This window comes from Pristis pectinata, chromosome 20, assembly GCF_009764475.1.
Source record: "Pristis pectinata isolate sPriPec2 chromosome 20, sPriPec2.1.pri, whole genome shotgun sequence".
Taxonomy (NCBI): Eukaryota; Metazoa; Chordata; class Chondrichthyes; order Rhinopristiformes; family Pristidae; genus Pristis; species Pristis pectinata.
In genome coordinates, this window is record NC_067424.1 from 24054909 (window position 1) to 24080114 (window position 25206).

Genomic DNA, 25206 nt, shown 5'->3' on the forward strand with positions numbered 1-25206 from the left:
GTGAAATGAACAAAGGATTTTTAATTCAGTAATGATTATTTAAACCTAAATTTATAATATTAATCATAGACATTAAATACAACGTATTTGATTTACACTGAGTTTTCTTAATAATGATTTTCACTGATTTTTCTAATAGGCAAGCTCATTACATGCAAATACAGGACCACCATCCCCGTCAGTTCTCACCAGATTTTAAGTATTGTTATTTAAACAAGACTTAATATGGTGCATTACTAACACTTTCCACTGATTCTTAATTTTCCATCCTAATGAATTATAGCAATATGTAGCAAGTATAATTTCACTGGTTTTGTTGAAGCACATAGATCAATTATTAATCAACATAAGGTAAAATATGCAATTAAAACAGCTGTAAATCACTTTTCATTAAAATTAACATAATGCCATAAATCAACACTTAAAACATTTACTTAATATTTTCTTCCTCCTGCCAGTTCTTCTAACCTTCACCACCCCTTAGATACAGTTCAATGCTTGTGGATGGTCCTTAAGAGTATGGTCCCCCTGGGTATAGTTTCAATGCAAAGCTATTTCCCTTTGTGACACAGTTGTTGTCATATTTAATTAAAACCAGACTCCAAAGTCAGTTAACCTTTTGATTTAACATTGGCATGAAGCAGAATAATACTCCGTGTAAAAGAAATTCTCACGATGCTTTGTCTTGAGGTCAGTTTGGCCTAACCACTCAAAGTACACCGTGGAGTCAACTTTGACTTTTGGACACTAGAGGTGGGAACATTCATTAGTTAAGGCAGTGACTGGAGGCAGGGGCAAAGATAGGGGTGCCTGGGGGAGGGAGCCAGGGGTGGATGGAGGATGAGTAGGGCCGTAATGCTCCAGATTTTTTTTGAGAGCCTAAGAAATTGACAAAGAATTCATTAGCAAAGACCTTTGAGATGACTTGTCCATGGAACAAGATGGACTCTGTACCCATCTCAACTTCTGACCTAAAATTCCAATTAGGGTAAGATTTACATCATTGGACCCCAATTTGCATATTAAATGGCCCTGTACTTTGGATGACTGGCAGGAGGTCATTTTCAAATAGTAGCCAGGAGGGAACAAAGGCAAGTTTGCAACAGCTTTTTGAGGTCATATTTTTCTACCTAACATTAAGCAAAGAAAATGAAAGCAGTTACCATGAATTTAACATCAGCATGAATCAGAAGCCACATTGAACTAGCTCTAAACTTGTGAATGGACCCTTTGCCTTCATTAATAACACCCAGATTCAGATATATTAAGTACAAGATGAAAATTTATGCAACCTTAGTAGCACTGAATTGATTAATTGAAAATATCCAGATCAGTCTATTCACTATTTAACAGAAAGAGTTATCCTAAAGTTTTGGAAGCCAGGAAACAAAGCAAGTCTATTTATCCTTCATACATCACTAAATAACACAAATAATCTTGAACATCATAGTTCTGATAGATGGAACAGGGTATGGACATGTTGGCTGCCATATTTTGTATACAATGATTTCTGTACAATTCAGATGTATTTCAATAGTTGTAAAGTGTTTTGAATATCCTGATATTGTGAGAGGGATACTATAGAAATGCAAATCATTATTTCCTCCGTCATTTTCTTCTTTTGTCAAAGAGTAGTTTAAAGCCTGGATGGAAAATACAAATATTATCTGATGTATTTTTAAATGGTTTGCATTAATGGCAAGTGTAATAAATTCCCAAAATGTCACAAAAATGTTGCCATAAATAAATTTTCTAATTTAGGATTTACTTATGGGTTTAATCATCAACAAAAAATGACTTTAAATTAGTCTGAAGATCTACCAACTTGGATTGGATTGGTTTATTATTGTCATATGCACCGAGGTACAGTGAAAAACTTTTGTTCATTCCATGCATAAATAAATCAAGGTAGTAAAAAGGAAAACAGAATGCAGAATATAGTGTTACAATTACAGAGAAAGTGCAAGTGACAATAATAAACCAATACCAGTGCTAACAGGTTTGCATGTTATTAATTCTTCACTTAATTTTCACACTTGTAGACTCAAATCACACACATTCTGTGTAATGTAAGCCAAGTCCTTAAAACTTTAAATGAGATTAGTGATATCTATTTTCCTCAAAGCCAAAGTCATTTCAACAATTCCATTCTGTCTTCAATATTTACTTGAAATCCATGACATAGCCTATGCATCTGAACATTGTCTGAGCTAAGAGTGTATCATTGCATGGCTTACTGATTTATTTCACAACCTCTTTTCAAAACCCAACAAAAGACAAAGAATATAATCTACTCCATGAATAAAACTCCCCAACAGAAACTAACATTTGCCAGTGGTGAAAGTATTCATGCTGTGAATGTTTTTATCAATAACAAACTTTCACTCATCGAGTTCACAGTACTGCTATGTCAAATAGCTTAATGGTAATGTACTGAATTCCAACACCAATTATTATTTCATTGGACTTCTTGTGATTTGTGTCCTGGATAACACAGTGTGGAGCTTTAGCAGTATTCAACTGAATTTCATGCACTGAAATGCTTTAGCTCAATAACCTGCCCTGAGGGAGGGAGAAAAATTGCCTTATGTTTGGTTATTAAAAATGAAGCAGTGATGATGGCTTGGTGAATAAATGAATTGCCTGATGTCACATTGAACCTAAAAGCTATTCTATTGCTCAATCATTGGTGAAATAGCTGATCTAATAGCTTCAGTAATTCCCCTTAGTAGTGAGCTGCTACTGGTTGCTTATGGTCCTGCAATGTCACAGATTTGCTGATGACAGGAGATGGGCCAATGCCTACTACATCAGTTGGCATTTAATTAACACAAGAGGGAATTTTCTTACTCTGTTTATTTTGCTTCTCAACTTGCAGCTTACGACAGCCAGTGAGGGAAGCTCATGCTGATATCCCAAGAAGAGGGGACCCAGTGAAAAACAAAAGAGAAGCCCCTGCATTACTTGCCTCTGGCAACATTCAAAAACCCATGTTCAAGAATTGGGGAAAAAATATTGCTGTTGGCCTCAAACCTGTAGCTGTGTTTCAGATTTTTGTTCTTGCTGATGTTTCACAGAGCTGAACCCACACCTGTAGACCTTGTTAATCTGGGGTATATTCATTTGGGTGTGCAGATGAAGATTTCTGTAATGAAGATTGTACTTGGAATAGCAGCCCTCATCTTCACCTCTATCTGTAGGATATAACAAAAAAAATCATGCAAGATATATTTACAACTAACTTAGGAAATAAAAATGTGGAAAAGAAGAAAATCTGAGTATAATAATCTGATTAACTACTAATATACTGGTTGAGTACAAAGCTGACTTCAATACAATGAGATGGAAAGAGTGTACACTAAATTGAGAAACTGCTTAAAAACAAAATGATGGAACTGCTCAGGCAACATCTGTGTACGGAGAAACAAAGTTGGAGTTCTTTCATTGGAACCAAGCAAATCTGCTAATAAGTTACAAGGAAATCAGTGGGAGGTGTTAAAGAATTTAATGTGATATTGAAGCAGCCTATATTCATAAGAGATAAGTGGCCCGTCCCCAGGACAAACAGCCATAGACAACTTAAGTGTTAAGGAATAACATCAAACTAAGGAGAAAGTATACAACAATGCAAAAACCAGAACAGATCATGAGAAACATACAGACTCAAAAAAATTTATAGTTACAGGAAGAACAGGTAAAAAGAAACAAAATATGAAGACAAGAGAGAATGTAGATGTTGGAATATGCAGCAAATTAAAAAAAAATCAAACTGCTGGAGGAACTCAGCAGGTCAAGCAGCATCTGTGGAGGCAAAGAGATAGTGTTTCGGGCTGAGATCCCTTAGGATCTCAACTTGAAGTATGAGAAGAGACATGATTTTTTTTTCTTTTTACAGATTTATTTGGAAGATGAAGGTGGTCATGAGTAATGATAGTTACTGTGATATTGTGAATGAGAATAAGGACATTATCAAAGAAAAAAGTATATGTTCTGATTAATTCTACACAGTGTTCACAGAAAGATGCTGAACATCCAAAGGAAATTAATGTTGCACTGGATTCAAGTTAGTCAAAGGAAAATAACAGTAATGAAAAATATATTGGCATTAAACAGTGGCAAACCTTCAGAACCTGGTGATTTTAAAAATAAATGAGAACAAAGCAGATATCCTTTTTACAATCTTCCAAACCTCTCGATTGCAGATCCTTTAGATAATGTAACTGACTATGCTGTTTAAGATACTGTAGGTGAGCGTGAAACTAAGGAATTATAGACGAGTCATTGTTGGGAAATTATGACTATTATTAAAGATGAACCTATCGAACATGTTGACAATTTTCATCTGACCAGAGAGAATTGGCATAGAATGGTCAAGGTTAATTAGGCTTCCCTAAGCTAATTAAGTATTCTGAAGTGATGCCTAAATTAGTAGACAAGAGAATGTCTAGAATTGTGCAAATGGATCATCAAAAAGCTGTTAATACATTTCCCCATGGAAACTATTAGTTAACTTTAAAGTTCACTGAATTGAGCACAAATTATACACCTGATTAGGAAAATGGCTCAGCAGTAGGAGACAGACACCAGGAATAATGGATAGGAATTCAAATTGCTAGATGCCCTATGCTAGGGTCACAATTACCCATCATTTTATAACCAACTTGGATAAGAGGATAGAAAACCACATTTCCTGGCTGTTAATGGCAACAAAGGCTGCTGGCATTGAAAGTAGTGTATATGGAAACATTAATGCAGAAGTTATAATTATAGATCAAGTAAATGGGTAAAACTTTGGCAAATGGATATCAGTGTTACAAAATATGAGGTCAACAACCTTGGACATTAAAATATAGAACATAAATCTATTAAGTGTGTGTATGTGTGCCTGTGTCTGCAAGTGTGCACATTTGTGTGCACATGCACATATGTGTACCTGTGCACGCATGTGTGTGCGCATGTCTACAGATAAATCATTTAATCATTGCAATTGCAGAAAATTTACAAGGCCAATGGGATGCTGCTCTTTGTAATTATAGCATCTGTAGTACAAAGGGACAGATGTTATACCAAGTTTAGGTGATTGCTCGTGGAGCAGCTGCATTCAGTCTGCAGGAGTGTCTCAGAGTATTCGGTTCCATCTCACTTGAATTCTCCATCCCACTCCAACTCTGACCTTTCTGCCTGTGGCCTCCTGCACTGTTACAAGGCCAAATGCAAGCTTGAACAACAACAACAACTCACCTTGCATTTGGGCATGTTGCAGCCTTCTGAACTCAATACCTAATTCTCTGACTTTAGCTAACTCACTTTTTCTTTCTATCTGTATCAAAATGACAATCATCCCTCTCCTGAATTTGGCTTAGTCATTCTCTTTCTACTAGTGTAGCCTGGCCTGGTTAGATTTCTATTTTTAATGGTAATACCTGCTCCACTGTCAATCATTTCTTCCTGATGTGTCTTCCCATGTTTGCCAGAACAATTATGAGGAGAGAGTAAACAATCTAGCATTGCTTTTATTTTAATTTAAAAGGTTAAGTGAAGTTTTGATCAAAACTTTCAAGATGAGGAACTGGTAGGGACCAAGTTCCAGTTGTTGGGAATCAAAGTCTAGAAGACAAAATCTAAAATAAATCTGATCCTTTTACATTCAAATACTGGTAGCTATTTGTAATTCTCTTATGTATACAGCAACTGATGCTAGTTCCTTTGTTAATGTTAAATTTAATATTGATAATTTTCCATTTAAAGGTATTAAAGGATATGAAGAAAGGTGCACATGGAATCTGGTCACAGACTATCAATAAATTCACTGCTGTCAGAACATCCTTAAGGAACTCAATGACCTACATGTGTAACTACGTTCATGTTCCAAGTTTAACAGTCAAATCTATTTTTAATCACTCTCCCTCCCTCTCTCTCTATATATATATATATATATATATACACACACACACACACATATATATATATATATACATACACACACACATACACACACATCATTATTTCCTTTCCTTCATACTGTTATGCTTTTTCTGCCCACATACAGAAGTCTCTAAAGTTGAAATAATAGCTCTGCATCTTGAAAAGTACTGCAGAAATATACCTGAATTTGGACTAAACTTGAAAATGCACCTTATAACTTAATATTTGAGAACTTGGAGCTTAAGTAATGGAAGGTGGTGGAAATGTCATGCCTTTTGCATTTATCCTTTCCTGGATTTGAAATGATTGCTTTTTGGAACCGAGTGAATAATGGAATAGCTATACTTCTCTGCCGCATTGTTCTTAAATGTCGACAATTCAGGAAGCTGGCGAGAGATGGATAAATTGATTTGATGCATTTTGTCTGGGAAAGGTTATGAGGGTGAAATGGGAGGAAAAGACTCTCAGACAATGATATTAAGAAAGCATTAGGGTGCAATTTATTTAATTGAGAAACCTAGGTGATGAGCCAGAGCTCATGACCCAGTACAGCAGAAGGGGGAGAATGTTAGATGAATAGATGAATCATGTGGTAATTAGGTGCTGATTCATTTGAGCTTTAGAAACCTCTAGGCTCGAGGAGAAATGGAAGTCTGAGTGTGTGTGTGTGTCTATATTACACTCAAGTAAGCTACTAAAAAAAATTAATATTGTAGAAATGTGTAATGGCAATCTAATTCACAGATCTTCCACAAATCCTGAAATACAGATGAATAGAATAAAGAATGAGTTCAGCTGTATTTGTACCAGAAGATGATTGATGGTGGAGTATGTGGTTCCATCAGAAATAGTGATGATTCATAAAAGTAAATGACTATGAACCACCTAATTTCATATAGGTTGAGGATAAGGGTAGTGCGCAGATCAACAGACATTTCTATTCATTATATAAGCTAAAGCAAGGTGCTATAGGTGCTGGAAATCTGAAATAAAGAGAAAATTGATTGAAATACTCAGCAGGTTAGGCAGTATCTGTGGAGACAAACAGTTGATGCTTCAGGTCAAAATATTCATTGAATTCAGAACAGCTAGAAAAAAATGTTTTAGATGTGGAGAAATAGGAAGATAGAACAGAAGGGAATATCCACATAAATGGACTTCTTTGCTCTAATGGTATGCATGGAAGCGAGTTCTACAATTTTTAGGCATGCATAGTCATCAAGTCATACAGCATGGAAACAGGCTCTTCAGCCCAACTAGTCCATGCCAACTGTCTTGCCCAGCAAGCTAGTTCCATCTGCCTGCATTTGGCCCATAGCCCTAAACACATTTGGTCTATGTTGTGAATGACATTCAGAAACTTAAATCTGTAAGGTCTGCCTCTGATTGAGTTAAGGGGTGGGGGGATGGTGTGGTGGAGGGAGTGCTTCCTGAGAAGCTCCCAAGCTGGTACTGACCACCCCAACCAATTGGGTCCCTCTAAGGTAGGTACATCACCAACTCTCCTTCATCCCTCTGCTTTATGGTGACCACGTTAAGCTTATGAATCTCCCACAACCTGTGTTACAGTTCCACCCCTCCAACCCCCATCACATTTTGCCAATCCACCAAGATCATCACTTCCAATAAGTAACCCCTCCAACCAATTAATTTCACCAACCACTACCCCCTTTGGTGAACAATGACCTGCCATCACCAGTGTCCCCATCAATTGCATTCCCTGACTGCCATTCTTACCATTCCATTATCAATCCTACTAAAACTACCAACTTATCCCTAGTTACTGATCCCACTGCTATCAAGCATTGTCCATAACTACCAAGCCTACCTCTGACTATTAATCCTATTCCATTCCCCTCACTTGAGCATTCATCCTATCCAGAATTATCATGTCTGCAATCAACCACCAATTCTACCAATGTTCTCAACTCTGTAACTGGTTGTATGATCAATAGTTCAAAGCTCAACACCCAATCACTAAGTACATCTCTGACTACTTATCCCATCTCCAACTACTAAGCCATTTCCCTGAATATCAAGCTTACCATCCCTCATGATAGCTGACCCTTGCCACCAAAATCCCAATTTCACCTTGCTTTAAATCTCCAACTTTCTCCCCACCCTCTGGCTTCACTCCTTGCACTCACCCACCCCCATTACCTCCACTCATTCTGGACCCAGACTTAACTGATCTCCTTCTCACACTCTGTACTAGTTTCCAAAATAGTGCTTAGCAACATGCTGCAAGTGATCAGTTAGCACACTTATATTTCTGGACATTTATTGCAATTTGAGTTGAGAGAGAACAGTGGAGCTGAATGTTGAATCTCCCTAAGAAATAACAGCCTCATCTGCTCCTACTCCATAAATGGTTCTGCTGCTGGGTATTCTTTCTCATTTTACTCCACTATCAGCACAGATCCAGAGGTCAGTAATGCACAAACTTTTCTTATCTTTTAAAGCCAGTTAAAAGAATCTGCTGTACTTTTAAAGATACTTCCAATTTTCTTATTATTTGCTTCTGACTTATCTGCAGATACCCAGGCAATTGCCATATGATGTATGATAGATCACAATGCCCAAGAGCTGACAAAGGCCTTATGTATAATTAATAGTACATTTCAATGAATATTGTTGTAAATACTAACCTTTATAGATATTCAAACTTTTAATTTTAATATTTACTTCTGATAGCTTTTTTTAAAATAAATGGACCAGACATCCTGAGATTAATATACATTAAGTCTTTTCCTACAAAAGTAGCTATACTGTCAAATGAACACAATTTAGAGCAGGTGAGATTGATTTCATCCATTTATGCAAATTGTTTATATTTTGGTAGGTGATAGCATAAGGGTTTTGATAATAAACTGCCATTGAGCAAGTTCTTACATTTTGCTACAGCAAGTCTGAATGAACAGTGATGTATGTACAAGCAAGGATCCTGTGTGCTTTATCACAAAACCAGATTGCACCAAAGTCTTTCATTTTTTATAAACCAATCTAATTAACCACACCTACCCACTACTCTTTCCCGACTACCCTCTTTCCATCACAAGTCCATAATGACAGTCTCAGAGTATGTTGCATACCTGATGCCAGGGTGCAAGATATCTCATGAATGCTGGAGAGCAACTTGGAAACAGAGGGAGTAAATTCAGTTGTCATGTTCCCTGTTGGAACAAAATAGGTAGGAATAGCAGGGAAATCCTATTCAGAGTTGGGATTTAAATTTAAAAACCCTCAAATTATTGCTTGAAACTCATGCACAGACAAATAAGGAGTGGCTGTGAGAAAGGGGTTCCTTTTCAAAGGATGCCACAACCTGTTCTGGGACAGAAAAAAGTTGTACCAATAGAATTGGCTCCAACTGAACCACAATAGATAATATCTTAGCAGAAAGGGTAAAATAGAGATGTTCAACCAGTAAGAAGTCACTGATACCCGGGAGAAATGTAGTCGCCCCAAATCTAAACAAAACTGGAAAGGAGAGCTAAGAAAATAAAAGTGATGACATTGATGGGAAGAGTGCAATTAAAATCATAGAACAGGAATCCATAAAATGAGAGAAAATCCTTTCAAAATGAGTTCAAGTCCTGTACAGCAATGCACAGCATTGTAACAAGGAAGATGAGGGCAATCTTACATTGCAATAAACCAGACATTGTACGAGTTACTGAAAGATTAATTCTCAATTCTTTTTTGGCTGTAATCATTGCATTGCATGACATATCTAGGAACTATAGAGGGATATAAAAGGGTTGTGGTGTTATGGTGCTGGAGTTTGAAATCAAAAATACAATTTTTAAATGAGAAAAAATTGACAACATTCAATACAGAAAATGTTGTAGCACAATTTGGTCAGAAGATTAGGGAGGCAGCTTATTACTTGTAAAGTGTAAATTTATGTAGGGTAGAGGCAAAATGGGGTTTTGGAATACAAAAATCACCAAAGGTTGCACAAAAGGTATACAAGACTGAAAAAACAAACCAAGCACACAGGTTTATGTATATCCAGAAGTATAGAATTAGAAAGTTGAAAAGTTATGCTAAAGTGGTATCAAACATAATTTTATAACCAGTGTAGCAGTTTTGACTAGATGCAACAAAGGAAAGTTCTCAGAGGAAGGTACCATGAATACTTTGAATAGCATGCATCTTGCTGTTGCTTTGTTTGGATCTTCCTACTGTACTCACAGAAAGCTGCACAAGTCAGTGCCAGCTTTGCAGTTATTCACAGATCTCCCAGGAATTTCCATGGGGGTTGCCCCAATTGATTGTGATATCTTTGGAACAAAGTTGGCAAGATTTCCAAGTGCATAGCCAATTTAGGTGCCTTCTGATGCATGTGACCACTCAGGAGAATAACTATACACATTTCTGGTGACTATTTAACTTTGCAACAGTACTTAAAATAACATCAGCATAATCAGTTGAAGATTAATATGGTCACCAGATCAAGCTGTCTAACCACACATAGAAAATCTTTTTAATACTATTTAACCTTATTCCTTAATTCTTCATTCTTCCTGAGATTAAAAATGTTTATATTGATTCAAAAATGAACTACGTTGTATGCTTCATAACAATACCATGAAAGCACCTTAAAGTCAAAACAAACTAACTCATGCTGAGGTTGGAGATGCCAGTATGTGTGAATTCTCTACAACCAAAACAAACTTGGAAACAGTTTCCAAGAATACTACAGATGCTGGAAATCTGAAATTTAAAAAAATGCTGGATGTACTCACTAGGTCAGGCAGCATCAGTGGAAAGAGGAATAGGTTTCAAGTCAATGACCGTTCAGAAATAATTCAATGATATGTCATCAACTTGCAGCATTACCAATGTTTCTCTTTCTCTGCAGGTGCTGTTTATCCTGCTGAGTATTTTCAGCATTGTGTTTTTACTTAGAACATTGTGTTGTGTTTGTTGGAGTCTGACTGGCATAGTCAAATAAGGGAGGCTTCAAAAGTTAATTCTGCCTGATATACTAAATGTTTTAAAACTCTCAGACTATAACAAAACTTGAAAAGGAGGGAATATTACAAAATCATTCCATCAAATTCATTGTTTCATGCAGCAACAGCTTAGCCAAATGAGGCAAAGTTGCATGATGATGGAAGATAGGTGATATTGAATTAGCTCCCTAATGTTTCATTCCCAGTTTTTCTGTCACAAAAAAGGAAAATAGGTAGTTAATTTGAAAATAATGTCTCCCAATGTTAAAATTCAGAAGTTATATCTTATGGAATTAAGTCCATTCAGGAATTTTTCCAACAATTTTGACAAGTTTTAAGATGCAATCATAAAAATAAACTGGATTTCTCACCAGTAATGTACAAGATGCATGGCTTTTTGGGTACATTTGTCAGTGTGTGCTTTGTCAGATTTATACCAAGCACTAAAAGAACATGTTTAAATCATCATTAATAAACAAATGAAAATATTCCTTGACATGTCAGTAATCCTGTATTGACTTTGATAACAGATGTGCAGAAATGATTCCTGCAAATGACCTTTTCTTGGCATCTGCACTTCAACAGTGGAAATGGATAACACTGTTTAGGTTACAATGACAATTAATATTTAACATATTCATGAGACTGCTTATGCAGCAATAGTTCTCCTGCTTTGTATGTAGCTGTCAGGCTCCTGCTGGGACAAGACTCCTGTTTCTTCACTTGAAGCAGATCAAAATACTTTCCTTGTTAATGTGTCCAAAGAACTTCCCAGCTAGGGCAGTGAAAGAGCAAAAATAAATATTTGACAGGAATTTATTAATTTAAAGTGTAAAGCATTATAATGAATGCTTAACAGGATGCATCAAAATATTCTTTTGTTGCATAAATTTTATTAACAGTTGCATCACTTGGATAGCATGCTTATTGAAATGAAATGCCATACACACGAGGTGTAACTTTTCTATTCACTTCAGAATACTGAGAAATAATTATATTGCTCTAATTAATTTTTCTTGGCATGATATTTTGCCATGTTGTTTCTGCTCAGTAACATCTAACCAACCATATTAGAATTACAGCTGATCACATAGCCTGTGCAATTCAAGATGTCTCACACAATCTTTACAATTTCAATAATCTGGGAGATTGCTAAAATAATACATTGATTCTTATTAAGTCACCCTTTAATTAGTGCAAATTGATAAATTACTAGAGCCAGAAGATTCTATATTGTTCATCTGTTTAAAGGGTTCTCTGACATTGCCAGACAAGTGAGTGATACACAGTAAATTTACCAAGTTCCCACCAAAATTTTGGGTTCAAGATTAAAGTTCACTTCAGAATAATTAGAAACATTGAGTCACAGTATTTGTGAAAAATTGCTGGTAATTTCTCTTGGCATTATATTTCCCCAATATTTTTCTGTTCAATCGTACATCAGCACAATCAGTAATATCCAGGTTAGAATTCAGTCATTGATGTTTGGGATTTGCATAGCAGAAGGTTAAATGTCTGTCTTTTCTGCAATTACTTAAAGGACTGGAACAGCCAGATTAAATGACAAATTTTGGCAGAATTAAATTGTATTCAAATTGATTTTCTTTTCTGGTTAATGAGTGAAGCAGTGTTGGTGAAGAACCCTCAACTTCACAGATGAAGCTTCTATTAAAAGCTAACAAAAGACAGATTATGTTCTTTTGTGCCCTTCTTACAGGAGCTCTATTCAAATACCTATGTGAATATGGTACAAAGAGTGAATACTATCTCTGCCACCCAGAAGTATGAAAGCAGAAGCAAAAAAAATTGCTAAGTAGAGGTTATTCACCAGCAATTTCTACAAAGCAAGCATGTTCCAAAATGGCTCATCACAACCTGGTGATTACTTTCTTATGCAAGTCATCCAGACAATACTATATAGCTTTCTGATTTCTTCAAGAACCATTTCAGCTACCTCCCAACTGAAATTCTTCTCACCATTATGTTGCACAAACACAGTGAATTTGTCCAATCAAAACCAGTTATGAGATGCATCATAAATTACTTAATTATAGTGGTATAAGTTGAACTTTTGAATATTACATTCTGTAGTCCAGTTGCTTCTCTCCCCCCCCCCCCCCCCCGAGATCAAGGCAGAATTTAACAGAAAAAAAAGCAGACTCACAAGGTACTCCATGGTGTCGTGGACAGCATAGAAGACTGGTAAAGGATACAGTGGGATATAGATCAGTTGCAGATATGGGCAGAGAAGTGGCAGGTGGAGTTTAACCTGGCCATATGTGAAGTGTTGCACCTTGGGAGATCAAATATAAAGAGACAGTACACGGTTAATGGCAAGACCATTAACGGTGCTGATGAGCAGAGGGATCTTGGGGACTAAGTTCATAGCTCCCTGAAAGTGGCTACACAGGTTGATAGGGCAGTAAAGGCAGCATATGGCATGCTTGCCTTCATTAGTCAAGGCATTGAGTTCAGGAGTCAGGAGGTTATGCTGCAGCTTTATAAAATTTTAGTTCAGCCGCATCTGGGATATTGCATTCAGTTCTGGTCACCCCGTTATAGGGAGGATGTTGAGGGTCTAGAGGGTGCAGAAGAGGTTTACCAAGATGCTGCCTGGATTAGAGGGCATATGCTAGGAGGATAGGTTGGACAAACTTGGGGTTGTTCTCCCTGGAGAGAGAGGCTGAGGGGAGATCTGATAGATGTTTATAGATCATGAGAGGCATAGATGGAGTAGACAGCCAGTATCTGCCCCCCCCCCCACTCCCCGAGTTGAAATGTCTAATACCAGAGGGTATGCATAAGATGATAGGGGATAAGTTCAAGGGAGATGTGTGGGACATGTTGTGCTTTTTTTAAAAATATAAACAGAGTGCTGGGTGCCTGGAATATGCTGTCTGGGGTGGTGGTGGAGGGGGGGAAAATATGATAGGGGCATTCAAGAGGCTCTTAGATAGGGATGTGAATGTGAGAGAAATGAAATGATAGGGACATTGTGTAGGCAGAAGGGATTAGTTGGGCATTTTATTACTAATGTAATTAGTTTGGCACAACATTGTAGGCCAAAGGGCCTGTTCCTGTGCTGTACTGTTCTATGTAGGAACATTCTGAGATAACAAGGCTTTTGCCACCTTCAAGGATGCAATGATCAAAATCATTGGGGCATTGAGCAATACTGCCTACAGGAATTTGAGATAGGAAGATACAAGACCATGGAAGTACTTAAACAAGAGAACATTGTGGCAGTGGAGGACCAGGAGACCATGTGTCAGTGAGAACAGGAGGGGTGATGGTAGGCTCTGTTATGAATCTGAAAATAGGCAGTTCTTGTGAAGAGATTTGAGGGCAGTTCTGGAACAAATGAGTGTCTCAGGTTAAACCAGAGCATCCACAACAGGTTAAAAACAAAGAGGGCTTGTGATGACTGTATGAAGCCTGTGACAAAGGTCTAAGATGATAGCTACTGTTTTCTGAATGTTTAACCTCAAGAATATATAGTTTATCTACAACTATTGAACAATCAGCCTGACAACTCAGTCTATAGCAGCACTGAGAAAGGTAATGGAGATTTAAAGCTTGCCACCATGAGCACACTTGTGGAAGCTGACTCCCACGTCAGTTGATAAAACACCAAAGGGGAGAGCCTAAATGATGAAGATGCCAAGTAAAGATCCTTGTGGGATTCCAGTGCTAATATTATGGAATGTTATGAAAAGCCATTGCTGAAGTATGATGGAAAATGGAGCAAAAGAGGCAGAGGAAGAATAATGCAGAACTACAGAAGATCTGTGCAGCTGTAGAAATAGTACAGGAGAACAAGTGGGTTGAATTAACTATGAACCAGCCCATAGTTTATTTTCACACACAACACATTCCCAAGGATTTGTCCAACTCCATTTTAAAGTTATATATGGAATTAACTTCCTTTTCAGGTACAGCATCAAGATTTTAATGACTAAATTTTTTACTGCTGGTTATTGACCTACTCAGAGGGAACAGCTTTTCTTATGATCGAGAACTCTTGGAAATCCATTTGATCAACCCTTAACCTTTGGTGCTTCAAGAAAAACAATGTTTACAGCTCCTTGTAAATACCTAATCATTCAATGTAAGTAATTTTTGCTGTCTCCTGTGTATCATTTCTAAGGCCTTTATACCTTTCTTAAAATGTGGTGCCCAAGTGTTCACAATACTCCAACTGATGCCTAACCAGTGATCTGCAGAGTTTAGAATGATATCCTTTTTTCCTCCAAATTCCAGGTCTCAATTAATGATCTCTAGAAATGTATTTGTTTTTTTTCCCAACCACTTCATGAACTTGTTTGCCCACCTTTGAAGATTTCCATTTATGATAGCAACATCCTTCTATTAATCCATGCTTTACAAAATTGTAGTAGGTATGGCATACCGAGACATTTTATCTCTTGATGTAATGTTTGAATGTGCAATGCAAGAGTTTTCTTTTGACCTGAATGAAAACTGATCGGTAAAAGCAGTTTCTCCAGATTTTCCAACATCTGCAGTCTTGTGTCTCCTGGTAAAAGCAATTGTCATTTTTATGCATACACTGTACTCTTCAAGAAATAGTAGCTTGGTCCTTTATGTGCAAGAAGCACTTTTGAAAGGGTACTGCTGGGCATGCAACAATATCAATCAGTAGGCAAAATATGATTGAGATTGTTGACAGGATATTGTAACAGCAATTTTGCAAACAGCTTGCACCTTATAGCTAGAAGCAGAGCTTCCCTTTCTCAAAGTGAGTTAAAGGACTGCTCTGAGCCATGGCCAGGAAATCCAACAGGAAGGGAATACCTACATTCTTGAAGGATTGTCATAAAGTTATCCATTCTCAGAAACCCTTACCACATTGCTGGGTGCCAGTTGATAATGATTTGTCCCCAACCCACCTGGTTCTGAATTCTGATGGTATGATGACCCACTGACCTTTGGAGATGCCTGTCCCTATAAACTATCCCCAACCAAGGGGGAATCTGCCCTGAACTGGAATAGCTGCTTGATCCTGTGGCTACCAGGATTAAGTTGCTTTAAGCATGGCAACATAATACATTTTATATGTAACGTTGAGGCACGAATGGGGTTTCTGTGCAATTACATGCAGAGGGCCTGGGATTTTTGATTCCTATGCACATGATTCAGTGCAAGTTGTGCACATTAAAATGTTGTCCCCACAGCCTCAAGAAAATATTGCTCCCTACAACCTTGATCAAAATTGACATTCATCCCCCATGCAATGTTGATTCAAGTCATGCTTTTATGCACAGAAGCAGCTGCCTTTTAATATTGGTCCTTCCAAAGGGGTTCATTACACTTTTCGGCATTGATAACAAAAGAATGGCAAACAGTTCAAAGTTTACAATTAGTATTATTCATTGATTTTATGTTAAATATGTGAAAAAAGTAGCTAGTATAACTTTACATTTCAGAATATATAACAAGATTTTAGTAAAGATTATGCTATTACCTTTGCAACATGCAGTCAAATTTCTAACTGTATTGAACTCTTTGGGATGCACATCTCCATTACTCTCAATAATACTGCACTGCTATGTAGTACATTCTACACTCGAGTAAGAAATGCAGCTTTTGATAACCAAGGATGGTTTAAAACCCTCAAGCAGCTCCTGACAAATAACCAAGAGTGATGAAATGGAACACTCTTCTTAATAACTGGCAAATGTCTGCATCTACTACCTTAATGTTACAGCAGTAAGAAAGCACTGAAAGCTCTAACATTTTAAAGGACAATCACTCAAGTAAAACATGTATAAACTAACTTGAAGTTTTTATTGCTTTCCATTAGATCTTAGGTCATGTAGCATGCAATAAGAGATTGTAATATAGCCTGACAATCATGCTATTTTTTCTTAGATGATACAAGAGGCACAAGAAACTCATTATGATAGCCATCAAACTCTTTGAAGCATAGTGAAAAATCAGTTATGATGGAAATCAACATTTACTTGATTAAAATTAATATGTTGATTAATGTAAGGGCTCCAATGAGGTAAATCTGGGACAAAATAACAGCCAGAGTAACACCAAGCAAAAAGAAACTCCATCCCCTATTCAGGTTAGGCCATACAAATATTATTTTCCTCCACAGATTAGCCTTATACAATAACAGTAAGAGTTTTGTTTTATAAATACAGTAAGAGAAAGCAGCAAAGGGGAATGTGGTCCCATTAAGTACATTCAAGTAATAATGCAAGAAGGAAATGACATTACATAAGAATGTTTTCTTTTCACAATTGAGGAACACTAGAAGTTAAGGCAATGAAAAAAAGCCAAAAGGAAAATATATTGATCACAGGACTAAGAAAGAGCCACTCAGCTCTCCAATCCAATTAGATTATTCCTGATTCTCTACCACAACTCATGTCTCTTGATTCAAAAATCTATCAAGCTTTACCTTGCATATATTCAACAACTGAGGTTCCAAAACCATCTATGTTGGAGAATTCCAAAGATCCACTAAATGCTTAGTGATGAAACTGCCCTTTAACTCCTTCCATAATGGCTTGCCCTGAATCTTAAGAATGTAATCACCAGTTCTGGATTTCCTATCCAGTTGCAACATCCTCTCAGTGTCAACCTTGTCAAACTTCTTAGGACTTCTAGATGTTTAAATAAAATCAACAAACATCCTTCTGTCCTCTAATAAAAAAAATGGCCCTAGGTACTCAATGTCTTCTCAAACAATTTCTATATTGTCCATCTCTATGGTAAGAGAATCTAAGAGGGTGAAACCATATATAGTATTCCAGACATGGTCCAAGCAAAGTTTAAGAAAACTTTGCTTTTGTACTCCAATCTAGTTTATATGGGCATCTTGATTGGCATGGACAAGTTGAGCCAAAGGGCCTGTTTCTGTGTTGTGTCAATGACTTGATCCTTTTGTAAGGAAGGACAAATAATTTAGTTTCCTAATTAACAAGTAATAGCCATGTTAAATTTTTGATCTGTGTACAAGGACATCCAAGTCCTTCTGAATATCAACAATTGGCATATAATCACTAAAAACTTTTTTTTATATCAAAATGGATAACTTCACATTTCTCTATATTGTGTTCCATCTGCCAGTGTCTTGTTCAATGAACCTGTTTGTTCAATACATTCTTAGCACCTTCTGTGCAACTTCCTTACCCTCCTCCCTTTTCAACATCAATAAAACTGGCAACATTGTTCATTCTCCTCATCCAAGTCATAACTGTTGATTATAAAAGCATTTCCCCCTAAGATAATGCAGCAGTTCAACTCCACCTAAAACTGACATATACAGCCACATTATTTTCAGTTGATTAATATTCAATCCATGCTGATTTATTATCTCCAATTCCATGACCCTTAATTTCATATAATAGTCTTTTACATGGTCCAAAATCCAAATACCATATCCACTGATTCCCATGCTAGCTTTAGCTTTGAAAAACACAGGTGTGCCAAAAGGTGGCATGGTGTTGGTGCATCAGATAAGTTACCAGATGAGTAATCCAGAGGCCTGAACCAGCAATCCAGTGACCCAAATTCAAATCTCACCTTGGTAGCTGTAGAATCCAAATTGCACATTATAGAAGCACCTTCACTAGCAGGACTGCAGTAATATAAAGAGATGGGCCATCACCTTCAGAGGTAATAAAAATTGAATACATTAATAAAATGAATGATCCAATATAATGAAGATACAGGATTAACTGCATCATGTGCCACACAATGAATTTTTTATTATTTTACAAGTTCACAAGTTATATACTATGTGCCACATTTATGAAATTACACAAAAGAATCCCGATAATGGTGGTACAATTTGAACATTTGCAATACTGACTCACCTTGAGGTTGGTTTTCACAACAAATTGCTTTAATGTTTAAGAAACCCCATCAAAATACCACAAAATGCATGAAATAGATTTTCCATTGTATCCCATTAACTTGTTCTGCTTGGTGTTACAGGTTCTTATGACCACTACACAAACCATGTGGCCTTGCATTGTAATTATGTTTCATAACTACTTCAGTTTTCAGTCACAGAAATAGATTAGTTACTTAAGCATCAAATCAGGTTGTTATTAACTAGCATAATCTGTTTCTTGCTTCTATGTAGGGTTTTTCCATGTTACATATACCTCTTTCCCAGTTTCTTCAGCTTTTTTCAATAATTCAAGAAATTTTGTTTATGAACATTTACTCTTCAGTATAAGTTGGAGCATCCTTTGAAGTCCGGGTTGCAGCCTTTTAAAAGCTGCATTTTAAAGTTCTTCAAATTGCCATTCTACTTAATTTAAGGACCATAGCAGCAAGAGGAGGTCATTCACTCCTTGTTTACTTTTCCATTTATCATGCTTCATCTGTGGCCCTACTCCATTTATCCAGCTTTGTTCTATATCCCTTGATAAGCAATATCTATAAGAAAAATCCAATTATATGTTTCAACCTTGAAAATTGCACTTGACCCTGCAGTTGCTGAGTTCTACAACCTTTCATGTGTGAAAGTGCTTGTTGATTTTGCTCCTCAAAAATTAAGATCCAATGTTAAAAATGTGCCTCTTTATTCAGGACTGCTCCAAAGGAAATAATTTCCATGTATCCATGCTGTGGAATCCTTTTATAACTTTAAGCACTGATTAGTTCATCTCTCCCTCTTCCAAACTTTAAGCTCAATTGTGCAATTTGTTTTCATAACTTAACCCCTTGTTCCAATAGTGCTATGTTAATTTGCCCTCTTGTATCCCTGCAAAATCACTACATCCTTTGAGGTACAGAATGCAGAACTGAATGTAATACTTCAGATGGCACTGAATATATGGAGAACATTTAAAAGAAAAAAGGTACAAATGTCAAGTTAAGATTTTAAAGAGTAAAGGAGAACTGAAAAAGTGCAGTGCAGAACTAAAAAAGAAATGCTTAGTGATAACAAAACAATGTTGGAAGATTGTAAATCTGACACTGTTTTAAAAAGTCCTGCAAGCTTGTTAGGATAAAGACAAATATTTGCAGACTTTTCCAGATCATAATAAAGTTAATTTTCATATAAAAAATTGTTTAATAAGTGACATTTGAAATGGATATGTTCAATGCCATTCAGATCAAACTTTGACTTTGTTGGATTTGACTGTTTTAAGTCTTTTTTTTAAAAAGTATAGTGTTTAATACACCTCAAGTGGCTGTACAAGGTATAATCACTTAGCTTATTGGTTTGTCCATTAGGTGAATACATGTTTCCTCATTGGTTGGTTTTGCCACAGCTATCTAATAGGTTTTCTGATTGGACTATTGTTAGCCAAGGAGTACCTCTTCTCAGGTATAAAAGATGCTGTTTTTTGTTAATCTCTCTTCCCCCTGGCCCTTGCTCATTTTTAGGTCCTTTGTCTTGGCTCATCTCCTCATAGTAAAGCTAGTGCCATGTGCTCTGTGACAGTTTCTTTGTTTTAAAATTTTCCAATAAAACTTTGAAGCACCAAGTTATTTTAAACTCATTCTTGGACTCCTGAAAGAACCTGCAGATTTGAAAATAACTAAATCATCCTTTCTCATTTCTTTGAGATTGTCTGATCCTGTTAAGAACAAACATAGAATATAGGACAGTAGAGCAAAGGAACAGGCCCTCTGGCCCATTATGTCTGCCAAACTAAACTACTCCCATCTGCCTGCACATGGTCCATATCTTTCTATTCCCTGTCTGTTCACAGGGGTCTAAATGGCTCTTAAACATTGTTATTGTATCTGCTTTTACCACTTCCCTGGGCAGTGTGTTTCAAGCACCTACCACTCACTGTGTAAAAAAACTTTCCCCCTCTCACCTTAAACCAATACCTTGTAATATTTGTTATTTTCACCCTGGGAAAAAGACTATTTACCCCATCTCTGCCTCATAATTTTACATACTTCTATCAGGTTGTTCCTCAGTCTCAGATGCTCCTAAGAAAACAATCCAAGTTTGTCCAACATCTTCATAGCTAATACACTCCAATCCAGATGACATCCTGGTGAACCTCTTTTGCATCCTCTCCAGATCCTCCACATCCTTCCTGTAATGCAGTGACTAGAACTGCACACAAAATCTCCAAATGTGGCCTAACCAAAGTTTTATACAGCTGCTACATGACTGACTTATACTCACTGCCCCAACTGATGAAGGCAAGCATTCTGTATGCCTTCTTTACTGCCCCATCCACACATGTTGCCATTTTCGGAGAGATGTGAACCCATTTAGATTTACATTCATATTCAGGAACAAAACTAAAATCCAAGTTGCTCAGGCATGCAAGGGGACCTCAGATGCTTTGGCAGACAAGTTGCACCATTTGCCATTGTCCAATATTCACAAGGAATATGCTCACTGGTGTAGTTGAGAACAAAGATTCCCAGAGGAGAGTTTCCATGTGACACCTTGACTAATGTTGGAAGATTAAATGCTGTTCTTTAGGGCTATAACTGGGAATCCTGAAGCCTGTTTCCTACATGGTACTAAAGCTATGAATAATTGTTTATTGCTGGATAATAAACTGGAGAGAGTGCAGATCCAGTTTTCTGGTCCATATATAACCAGCAAGACTGTTAGATCTGAGCAATGAGGTTCTGTTAAGGAAGTTTTAAGGTTTAAGTTAAAAAGCAAGGACTAATTTCTGGGTATTTATTTGAGCCACATGCAAAGTTGCAGTGAGACAAACAGATTAGAGGTTTAAAAGTGTGGTGTGAATGACAGACTTCAATTCATGGGCACTGGCACCAGTACTATGGAAACAGGGAGCTGTTCTACTTGGATAAACTTAATTTAAATCTGACTGGGATCAGTGCCCTATGAATTGTATAACTAGGGTTTTAAATAGAGCCTTAAACTAGTAAGGAGGGCAGGGAGTTCAGGCAGATCTAATAGTCTTATGAGAAGAGTTTGATAGATAGTGATAGCTTGAAGTAGTCAGAGATTGTGTCAAGCAGCATCAGAAATTCTAACTGCAATAATGGCCCAATATTGACAGAGGCTGTAATGTCATGGCACAATGATCAAGGTTAGTAACTACATTTTCAGTAGGTGGAGTAGCCCTGATGATGACAGATGAATAAAAGGCAGTCATGAGGGAGGATCTTGGTCTAGAAAACAAGGATGTGGAAAAATATGGATGGACCCAAGAGACAAATAATCACCAGAAACCATTGGTGGAATAAACCTACCTTCTCTAGAAGTAATCACAATGCTAGAGAAGGTATAAAGCAAAAGAAAATGAAATAATGAGTAACAAGTGTTTTGCATGAATCATCATGTCCTTAATCTTCATTTAATCTAAGTGAACCATATTGGCGAGGAGCTTGAAGGATGGAACATGTAAGGGGTAATCTTCAAGAAAAAAAATGTTGAGAAACTAACCAAGTAACAACTTTAGGTAAAGTTTACATAACAAATTAGTGATTTCTGGACCAGTAACTGTGTTCATTAGTAACTGCTGATCTGTTAGTTCCATTGTAAAGATTCTCTGGGGATGAGTATTCATAATATGATAGAATTTAGTATTAAGCTTGAGGATGATGTAGTTAAGTCTTAAAGCATGATGTTAAACTTAGAACATAACAGCACAGTACAGGACCTTCAGCCCACAATGTGCTGACATTTTATCCTGCTCTAAGATCTATCTAACCCTTCTCTCCCACATAGCCCCCCCACCACCATTTCTCTATCATTCATGTGTCTGATGAAGAGTCTCTTAGATGTCCCTAATGTATCTGCCCCCATAACCTTTGCTTGGGGGGGGGGGGGGGGGGGGGGGGGGGGGGGGGGGGGGGGGGGAAGGAGGGTGTTGTGTGCCACACACCCCTGACATCCCCCTTATATCTTCCTCCAATCACCTTAAAATTATGTCCCCTCGTGTTAGCTACTGTCACCCTGGGAAAAAGTCTGACTGTCAACTCGATCTACACCTCTTATCTTGTATAAAAGTGAACAACAGATCTGAAACACTGTCCCCCTGCACCAATTTCTCAGCCACACATTCCTCTGCCAAATCATTCTATTCTTGCCTTCCAGCACATGGCACAGGCAGCAATACAGAGATTACTACCCTTGAGGTCTACATTTCAGCTTCCTACTTAACTCCTTATATTCCCTCTTCAGGACCTTCTCTCTTTTCCTACTTGTGTCATTGGTACCAATATGTACCACAACCTCTGGCTATTCCCCCTCCCCCTTCAGAATGCTGTGGGCCCGATCCAAGACATCCCTGACCCTAGCACCAGGGCAGCAACATACCCTCCAGGAGTCTCTTTCACATCCATAGAATCTCCTGTCTACCCCCCTTACTATGGAATCTCCTATCACTACTGCCCTCCTCTTCTCCCCCCTTCCCTTCTGTACCACACAACCTGGCTCAGTACCAGAAACTGGGTCACTACAGCTTTCCCCTGGTAGGTCATTCCCCCCCCCCCCAACATTATCCAAGCTGTATACCTGTTATTGAGGGGGGAATAGCCAACAGGATACTCTGTACTGCCTGCCTATTCCCTGTTCTTCTCCTGACAGTCACCCAGCAACCTGCCTCCTGCAGCTTTGAAGTGATTGCCTCCCTGTAGCACTTATCTATGTACTCCTCATTCTCCCATAGGAGCCAAAGTACATCCAGCTACAGCTCCAGTTCCAGTTCCCTGAATCTGTAAGGAGCTGCAGTTGGATGCACCTCATGCAGAGGTAGTTATTAGGTAGACTGGATGTCTCCCACAACTCACAAGCTGAACATCACTGACCCTAGAGCCATTCTCACTACTCTGTCCTGGCACCAAAGGGAACACCACAGCAAAGAAAGAAAGGAACTTACCTTTACCTCTTCTCACTAAAGCCTCTTGAACCAACACTTCAGCTCCCCACTCTAAAACTAGCCACTCCACTTAGACCTACCTTCCTTTTATTTACTGCTGTTAATTAGCCAATCAACTGGTGACAATTTGCAAATGTGCCTCATTTAGACTGTTGCAAGGTGAAACTCACAAACTCAGGCACAGTCTCACCTCTTTTTAAAGATCCTGCTCCAAATCTGGTTCCAACTCCCAACTCTGCAAGGTGAAACTCATAAGCTCAGGCACAGAGACTCACCTCTTTTCAAAGATCCTGCTCCAAGTCTCGCTCCAACTCTTGACTCTGCAAGGTGAAACTCGCAAACACAGGCACAGAGACTCACTCTTTTCAAAGGTCCTACTCCAAATTAGTAAAATAAATTCATCAAGAATGAAATCCAAACTGACTGAAGCAAACAGCAAAATTAGATTAAAAAAAAGTTTAAATACGCCAAACATTTTAATGGTGAAATTTGTAATTCTCAATTGTTCCTTTATTAAGGAACAAATAGTACTGAAAGTAAATGCCATTAGAGACAAAGCCAGAAGAAATACAGATAGTGGATAAGCAGAGACGTTAGACAAATACTTCTTATTGCAGAATTTATTAAAAAGTGTTCTCAGAAAATTGAGGAATCAACGATTTAATAAGAATAGAAACTTAAAGAAATTAAAGTGAGTAAATCAATAGTACCGGAGGAATTAGTGGGACCAAAAGCCAGTAAATCCACTGGACCTGGTGTTCTACATTCTAGGGTTTTAAAACAGATGGCTGCAGAAAATGTGAGATCATTAGTTTTCATCTTCCATGATTTACTAGATTCTAGAATGCTCCACATGACATGAAAGATAGTGAAATTCATCAACACTGTTTAAACTACAAGGAACAGAATGTGAATAATGGTTGGGTAGTTAACCTAATATCTCTAACAGAGCAAATGTTAGAATTACTTGGAAATAAATCATAACTAATTGAGCATTGTCAACACAGATTTATGGAAAGAAACTGTACTTATTTTGTATTTATTCATTTTTTGTGATCTGGCAAGGCCTACATTTATTACCTATCGATAATTTCCTTTGAGAAAATGGCGATGTGCTACCTTTTTTATCCTATGCAGTCCTTCTTGTGAAGGCTCTCCAACAGTGTTGTTAGTTGGGAATTCCAGGAATTAGCCCCAGCAAACATGAGCAAAACGTGATAAATTTCAAAGTCAGGATGGTGTGCAACTTGGCAAGGAACATCCTGGTGGCGGTACACCCCAAGCCCTTATCCTTCTTGGTAGGAGGGGTTTCAAGTTTTGCAGACACTATTGAAGTAACCTAATCAAGTAACTGCAGTGCATTTGTAGATGGTTACAGTGCAGCAACCGTGCATCAGTGGTGGAGGGATTGAACATGGCAGATGAGGTGCCAATCAAGCAGGCTGTGTGTCCAGGATGATAATAATCAATCACTCAGGTGGAAAAGCTTTAGTGTGGCA

At 37.5% G+C, this 25206-nt stretch overlaps 1 long non-coding RNA gene across 1 annotated transcript; it reads right to left on the minus strand.

The window, feature by feature from the left end:
• LOC127580932 (uncharacterized) lies at window positions 1-23770 on the minus strand. Its single transcript, XR_007957907.1, has 4 exons — window positions 23708-23770; window positions 18444-18528; window positions 3034-3194; window positions 1-1643 (listed from the first exon to the last, which is right to left on the minus strand). It is a non-coding gene; the product is annotated as an uncharacterized LOC127580932 (long non-coding RNA).
• Between the last annotated feature and the right edge of the window lie 1436 nt (window positions 23771-25206).